This window comes from Staurois parvus, unplaced genomic scaffold (assembly GCF_062004578.1).
Source record: "Staurois parvus isolate SC_StPar_1 unplaced genomic scaffold, SC_StPar_1.0 ptg001281l, whole genome shotgun sequence".
NCBI classification, from domain to species: Eukaryota; Metazoa; Chordata; class Amphibia; order Anura; family Ranidae; genus Staurois; species Staurois parvus.
In genome coordinates this window covers 849,870-858,020 of record NW_028319077.1, presented here as the reverse complement: position 1 = coordinate 858,020, position 8,151 = coordinate 849,870, and the positions used below count along the sequence as shown (strand labels likewise).

At 44.1% G+C, this 8,151-nt stretch overlaps 1 pseudogene; it reads right to left on the bottom strand.

Moving 5' to 3' along the window:
• Positions 1-4,298: 4,298 nt before the first annotated feature.
• On the bottom strand, positions 4,299-4,414 carry LOC149437635 (U2 spliceosomal RNA; annotated as a pseudogene).
• Positions 4,415-8,151: the final 3,737 nt, after the last annotated feature.

Below are 8,151 nucleotides of genomic sequence, written 5' to 3'. Positions count from 1 at the left end.
AGTGGCCACAATGCTGTATTTTTCTGAACAAGGTATTTTAGGAATATACTGCATTTTGGCCACTAGATGGAGCTGATGAACAAAGGAAACATTTATTTATAATGATAATCAGCTCCATCTAGTGGCCAGGATTCTGTACTTTTCTGAAAGAGGTATTTCATGAATATGCTGCATTTTGGCCACAAGATGGAGCTGATGAACAAAGGAAACAAATATTTACTTATGATGATTATCAGCTCCATCTAGTGGCCACAATGCTGTATTTTTCTGAACAAGGTATTTTAGGAATATACTGCATTTTGGCCACAAGATGGAGCTGATGAACAAAGGAAACAAATATTTATTTATGATGATTATCAGCTCCATCTAGTGGCCACAATGCTGTATTTTTCTGAACAAGGTATTTTAGGAATATACTGCATTTTGGCCACTAGATGGAGCTGATGAACAAAGGAAACATTTATTTATAATGATAATCAGCTCCATCTAGTGGCCAGGATTCTGTACTTTTCTGAAAGAGGTATTTCATGAATATGCTGCATTTTGGCCACAAGATGGAGCTGATGAACAAAGGAAACAAATATTTACTTATCAAAAATAAAATAATGAAGTGCAGCGCTAAGAAGAATAAAAAGTCAATAGAGTGATAATCTGGTATCACAATGATAAACTGTAGAGGTACGGAATCCCACGGCTTCCACTTTATCAGAGTAACAGAAATGCGCACTCACCGGAAACGCATGGGTTATGCGCATGTGTGATTATGCATCATGGGCAATGGGAACATCAGAATCCAGGCAGCCAGGCGTCTCCCTCACGGTGGGTCATCACAGACTCCTGTAACAGGTCCGGGGGATCCCCTTAAGGTAAGCCAGGTGTTCCCTTCTCCAGGAAAAAACCTCCTCTCAGGATGGCAAAAGTGCTTTCTCTATGGGAGTGAAAGCTCCAGATAGGAGCCCCAGAAAACAAATGCCCAAAATAGTGTAGTATGTTCAAAATCTCAGGTTTATTCATCAAAATAGCAGCAGGACAGTAAGCATATGGTACAACATGATATGTGAAGTGCATAGAGTAAACAGATGCAGTACTGACCCCCAGTGGTGTAAAACGCCGGGCCTCCTCGTGGCTCCGGCGGGTATATGACGTCACGCTCTGTGCAGTTCCTCCTTAGGCCTTTCGTGCTAAAGGCACATCATCAGAGGGGAGACTGCACAGCAGCGTGACCGACGCCAGTGTAAGAAATAGGGGAACTGGCACATGCGCAATGAGCCGCGGCCATTTTCCCGAAGACAAACGCGCACTGCGCATGCGCGAGCACGGCAGCGCCATTTTGCCGTGGATCCGCGATCTACCATGTAATGAGGAGGAGACAGAGAAGTCTCAATGTAAAAACCCAGACACGATTGTTAACTATGTCACAGACCCCAGGGAGTGAACTGTAAACAATATGTCACAGACCCCAGGGAATAAATAGTAGATGCTATACCTTTATAGGGAGTGAAAGTGCCAGTATCTGTAATATTAACAGTGCACAAAAATGAACTATGGGGTATAGAGATCCCCTCAGTGAATGGCATAAGCTATATAACGGAATATTTACTTATGATGATTATCAGCTCCATCTAGTGGCCACAATGCTGTATTTTTCTGAACAAGGTATTTTAGGAATATACTGCATTTTTGCCACAAGATGGAGCTGATGAACAAAGGAAACAAATATTTATTTATGATGATTATCAGCTCCATCTAGTGGCCACAATGCTGTATTTTTTTGAACAAGGTATTTCAGGAATGTGCTGCATTTTGGCCACAAGATGGAGCTGATGATCACAGGAAATAAATATATATATATATTTTTTAAATGGCTATTCTTCTGGCAAATTTTCTGGCAATTAAGCAAAACATCCAATGTCCCCCCCCCCTCTATTTGTTCTACAAGCCAACTGGTATTGATTCACACAGAATAGAATGATTTATTAAAATACCACATAATGGTCACTAATTGGATCTGAGTAGCATTGGAGATAAGTATTGGTTTTCTATAACCCTCAGCACCATCTAGTGGCCATAATGAGGCATTTTCCAAAACCACTCTATTTTATTTTTATTTATTTATTTATTTATTATTATTTTTATTTTTTTTATTTATTTTTTTTTATTCATTTATTTTTTTAACCATTCACACAGAACAAATTTACCAGAAGTTTTCCTGGATAAATAGTTATGCAATTTTTTTTTGTATTGTTTTTTTTTTATAAACACCTCCCATAAAGTGCCTTATTATACTCACAAAATGTACGACATAAAATAAAGATATTCCTTGAAGGATAGAAAAAAAAAATCACCTTGTCTATATTTCACTTCGGTTACCCCGATCCCTCTTTCTCTATTAAGATTCGATTTCATTGTCTAGACATTATTTAAATTCCGCACGCCATGCATGGGAAATTTTATTTTAATTTTCACTCAACCTCGAGTTATCTCCGCGCCTCTCTTCGATTCCGCCGCTGAAAGTTTTATACGACTAAAATAGCAGTGACAGGTTGGCTCGGAGGGGAGCGGGGATTAGAAGACAGGAAATAAAAAATTAAAAAAAAATACAATTGTAACTATTCATGGATTCTGCAGATATTACTATTTATAGATTTTTAATATGTAATATATATTTATATATGTTTTTTTTTTTTTTTTGCTTTTTTCAAAATGTAAAGACGCCTTGGCCATGAATAGGACGCAGCGGAGATCATCTCGCAACATTCCTCTAAGCTGGTTTTTTCTATTTTTATCTCTTTACATGTCTGTACCATATGGCCGCCATCGAGGTGGGAATAAAAAAAAACGCATCAATATTTATGAGGAGGTGAGCTGCCGGTTTCATGTCACAAAGCGCGCTCGCTGTGCTTTTAAGAGGCCGGCCATGGCGCGGAGAGGGTTCCCAGCATGCACTCCTGCTCTTACAGCGCCTTGAAAAAAAGTATTCATACCCCTTGTAATTTTCCACATTTTGTCATGTTACAACCAAAAACAAATGTATTTTATTTGGATTGGACACAAAATGGCACATAAACGTGAAGTGGAAGGAAAATGAGAAATGGTTTCTAACATTTTTTACAAATAAATATCTGAAAAGTGTGGCAGCATTTGTATTCAGCCCCCTTTACTCTGATCCCCCTAACTAAAATCTAGTGGAACCAATTGCCTTCAGAAGGCACCTAATTAGTAAATAGAGTCCCCCTGTGTGTCATGTGATCTCAGTATAAATCCAGCTGTTCTGTTTGTTAGAGAACATTAGTGAACAAACAGCATCATGAAGGCCAAGGAACACACCAGACAGGTCAGGGATAAAGTTGTGGAGAAGTTTAAAGCAGGGTTAAGTTATAAAAAAATTCTAAGCGTCTTCCCATGGGGAGGGGGGGAATTGGACAGAGAGGAGGAGCCAGGAGCGCCAGTTTTTTTTTTTTTTTTTTAAGTCCGCAAACGTGCAACTATAACGAAAAAACCCGTAAGTGTTCACAAAAAATGTGCAAGTGCAAAACACCACACGAAAAAGTGCACTTAGGGGTGTGTTTGTCCTACCCCCGGAAGGGTTGGACCGTTCGCCTGATCCCCCGGGGCACGAAGCTCCTGACAGGGACAAGGTTCCCATTTGGTCCTCCTGGCCACAAGGCCTGGTGGACCACCGTTCCTTATGCCCAGCCGAAGCCGGACATCCAGTACTAGGCAAGGGGGTTCTCCCGAAGAGAAAACCCCCTAGGGATCAGGGGAGGAAGGAACCGTAGGGCCACACATCCTCCCCCTAGACTTCAGGTAAGGCCCGAGGACCCACACCCTCCATCCGTGAAAAACACACACATAAGAACAGAAAAAGTGACAAAACGTGGGAGTGGTTAAATAAATAAATAAAAAATAAAAAAGTGGTACCGTGCCTAATAGTGCACAGACCAGGCCCTGAGGCCTGTAGCAAAAATTGCCCTGGACTTAGCCAAAAGACCTGGTCCTTAGGGCGCTGTGCAAAAAGAGGTGAAAAACAGTGGCCATGTGTCATCTTCACACCGTGGGGTCCCACACCCAAGTGTTACTAGTGACACCCCTGAGAGCGTCTTCCCCAGGGGGCACTGAGTTTGTGGACTTTTTGCGTCCCCAGCCCCAGGCCAGACCAAGGTAGATCCGTCCAAATCAGGAGGTACTGGGTCTTTCCAGCTTTCCCAGAGGAATTACTCCCAAGGTCCCAGAGCGTATCGTGGCGCCCCCTGGTTTCTGTCCCTCCGGTCCAGCCTTCCGGACCCCCATCATACCAGTGAGGGTACTATACAACAACCATCCCCGCAAAGCTAGAATGGTCGGGAGCACCCCCACTGGACACTGATAAGAACAGATACTACACTTGATCTTAGCCAAAAGGCCGAGAAGCGACCAGGAGGACTTGAGAAGAGGAGCAGGTAAGTTATTAAAAAAAATCTTTTAAAATAATTGTAATGGCGCCACATTTGGATGGCGTTTCTGAAACTCGCAGCAAGACGAGCGTTTTCTGTGGCTTTGACGCATATTCCAGAAACGCCCGGGTGTGAATGCAGACCTAAAGTGGTACTAAAGTCTTGTTTTTTTTTTTAAAAAAAACCCCAAACACGTCATATTTAACCTGCTCTGTGTAGTGGTTTAATCCTCCTCTTCTCGGGTCTCTCGTCTTTGCTTCTGGCCCCTCCCTCCTGTCGGTGGCCCCCACTCCCACGCTATGGGGGCACCCGAGCAAGCGCCGTCCCGAGCCACTGCTCCATGTGTCCATTCGGACACAGAGCCGAGGTCTTTAATTTTCTGTAAAATGCAATATGGCAGCCTGGAAGAGTTCTGTACACAGATGGTATACAGAACGCTCCCTGAAAATGTCATTTCCTGCTTGTGTAATTGGCTGACTGATTTTCCCACAAGTCTCCACTAAGATACAGGCTAGATTTGGGCATCCCCTGTCACCAAAATGTCATTTTTGGTGAGATACTCCCAAAGGGAAATCACACCTAAAGGGATGCAGACCCTGCCACTTTCCTCATTAGAGCTCTGCAGGTGCAGCAGCTGATTGATAATGATAAAGTCACTTCCATTCACATTCACTCTGCACATGGACACAGACAAACAAACAGCTATGTCTACAGAATAACAAAAGGTTCTTCTCAACAAAAGTGGAGTTTTCCCCAATTTCCACTGGTGCGACTTTGGAATCTCACTACTTCAGCAAGATTTCAAAGCCGCACATCAGTGCAATTTGCACTTTCGATTTTATATAACAAAAGTCAATGAAAATTGGCAAAAAGTTGTGCGGGAACCGTTTTCATAATCGCTGCGACATGAGCTGTTCTATTGTCGGCGATGGGGTGCGACTTGTCACACCAGTGTGAAGCGGGGCTTACTCTTTAAGGGAAACACGCATCATTTGCAGAATCTGATGCATCAATTCTGACCTTGAGAAATGTCTGACACTCGCTGCCACATCCAGACAGGAATGTAAAAGAGTTTAGCCACTTGCCATTCAGCACCCCCCTACACACTTCCCGTTATTACCTGCGGTAGTTCCTGGCCTCTCCTGTTACCCTGGGGAGTCTGGGACCACCGTAGGCAGTCAGGACAGCTGCATACAGAAGAGATGGAGGAACTTCTGTTCCCCCATCTCCTCTATGACGAATGACCCCAGAGGCGATTCCATCACTCTTGGTTTCAAAGCCATCATTTCCTGGATGTTACCGGTTAACTGGATGGTGAGTGAAAATTAAAATAAAGTTTCCAATGCATGTCATGCAAACTTCAAAAAGTATGTCTGTTCGTTGAATTTGAGTCCTAATGAATGCAGAGGAATTGGATCATTAAAGTAAAATATATACAAGGTTTCCTTTTTATCATCCAGCGGGGAAGATCGTTGTCTTCTCTCGTCTTGGGAGATAACTCCTGAACAGATTGTTCTCTAAGATTTGTCTGTCGAGGTTTTTGTTCCTCGGAGAGGACTGTAGCGGCGCACACAACCTGCGCGGTGTTGAAATGTCAGGTCTGGTTGCCATGGCAGCACTCTGCGTCTGGTTGTGAGATGCTTCAGCTGATTACCTGGATGGCAGGTCCAAGCTGAAACCTCGTTTGGTGGTCATTTATATAGGTACATAGTTAGTCTGGCTGAAAAAAGACAAAAGTCCATCCAGTTCAACCATTAAAAAAAAAAAAAAAGTTATAATCCTACACCCACAGTTGATCCAGAGGAAGGCAAAAAAACCCAGCAAAGCACGATCCAGTTTGCTCCTGCAGGGGAAAAAATTCCTTTCTGATCCCCCGAGAGGCAATCGGATATTCCCTGGATCAACTTTCCCTATAAATGTTATATCCAGTTATATTCTGTGTATCCAAGAAAGAATCCAGGACTTTCCTACAGCAATCCACTGAGCTGGCCACAACCAACTCTGGAGGGAGTCTATTCCACATTCGGCATTGACATGGCGGCCCACACATGACAGAAGCTATGAATAGAGAACCTCCATGATTTCTCTTCTTGTAGAGCACCCCCATCCTGGAACCCCACTTGGGAGAACACTGCCATATGCAAAGTGACCCCCTCCTATTATTGGTCAGCAACTTTAGTTGTCATAGTGATGAACCAACAGTTACATAGTCTGGCTGGAAAAAAAAAAAAAAGACAAAGTTCATCCAGTTCAACCAAAGAAGTTATACTCCTACACCCACCATTGATCCAGAGAAGGCAAAAACCCAGCAAAGCACGATCCAATTAGCTCCTGCAGGGAAAAAAATTCCTTCCTGATCCCCCGAGAGGCAATCGGATATTCCCTGGATCAACTTTCCCTATAAATGTTATATCCAGTTATATTCTGTGTATCCAAGAAAGAATCCAGGACTTTCCTACAGCAATCCACTGAGCTGGCCACAACCAACTCTGGAGGGAGTCTATTCCACATTTCTTCCCCTCCATTAAAGATACTGAATTAGCCTGTGCATGGTGTATTAAAGGAGTTTTAGAGGGGCTGCTGCGTTACTCTGCAACCTGTATGAGAACTGCAGGGTGGGGCGGCTTGGAACTGGAGAACACCAGAAGTGAAGTTTCACAGGCTCACTATCAGGGCCATTTAGGCCTCATTCACATTGGCGTACCAATCTGCAGGGTCGTTTTCAGCCGCTCGAGATGCACAGGTGTTCACACAGGGGATGAAGTTCTGGGAGAATGTCTATATACACCCTCACAGAACCAAACAACCGCGCTGTAGCCATCTTTCAACCATGGCACAGTCAGGAGGTGGCTAAACGGAAGGGTATGGGATACTCCAAAATGTTCACAGTAACAGGAGGACACTCTTCTCTAGGCTTCCACTCCTGGATTCTGCTGAGGGCCAGTACTCTGAAACTCAATGAGAGCCATCTCAGTCCAAGCTACCTCTGGCACTATCACCAGGGATCACAATTTAGGGTCAGAACTCACAAGTCCCCAGGACAGCTGCACACCTTCCAGCTTCCTCCAGGCATGGTCTACTGAGGGAGGCAATTCTTCTCCAGACCAGATCCCTTATGGTGAAGTCCTACCGCCAGCTCCTCAGAAGATCCAAGATGTGAGACCTCAAAGGACAGCTAAACAGTCCACATGCTGCCTCAGGGCTTTGGAAACCTCCCTGCCGAGAAAAGAACAATCTCTTCAGGACTTCAGACTATATATCACCTCATCAACCACCTTCTGAACACTCCTTTCCAGGGACTAGCTTGGCCATGATAAATATTCAGGTTGTTGATTTGAATCTCCCTCCCTTTACTTGAAACGTTTCTTCCAGTGGCAAGGGAAAGCAATCCAAGTCCCAGCCTGTGAAACCCTGAACAGACCAGAACAATCACTGCTCCCCAGTGCCATCTTAATACAATTATGGGCCCCTCGGCAAAGTAAAGCACTGGGGCCCCTGCCAGCGTGCATCAGGTGTTCCCATCACAATTCCCCCTACATCAGGTTCCTCCATTATAGTGCCCTCATACATCAGGTGTCCGCAGCCTGCATCAGGTGTTCCCATAACAGTGCCCCCATACATCAGGTTTCCCCATAACAGTGCCCCCATACATCAGGTTTCCCCATAACTGTGTCCCCACACATCAGTTGTTTCTATAACAGTGTCCCCGTACAACAGG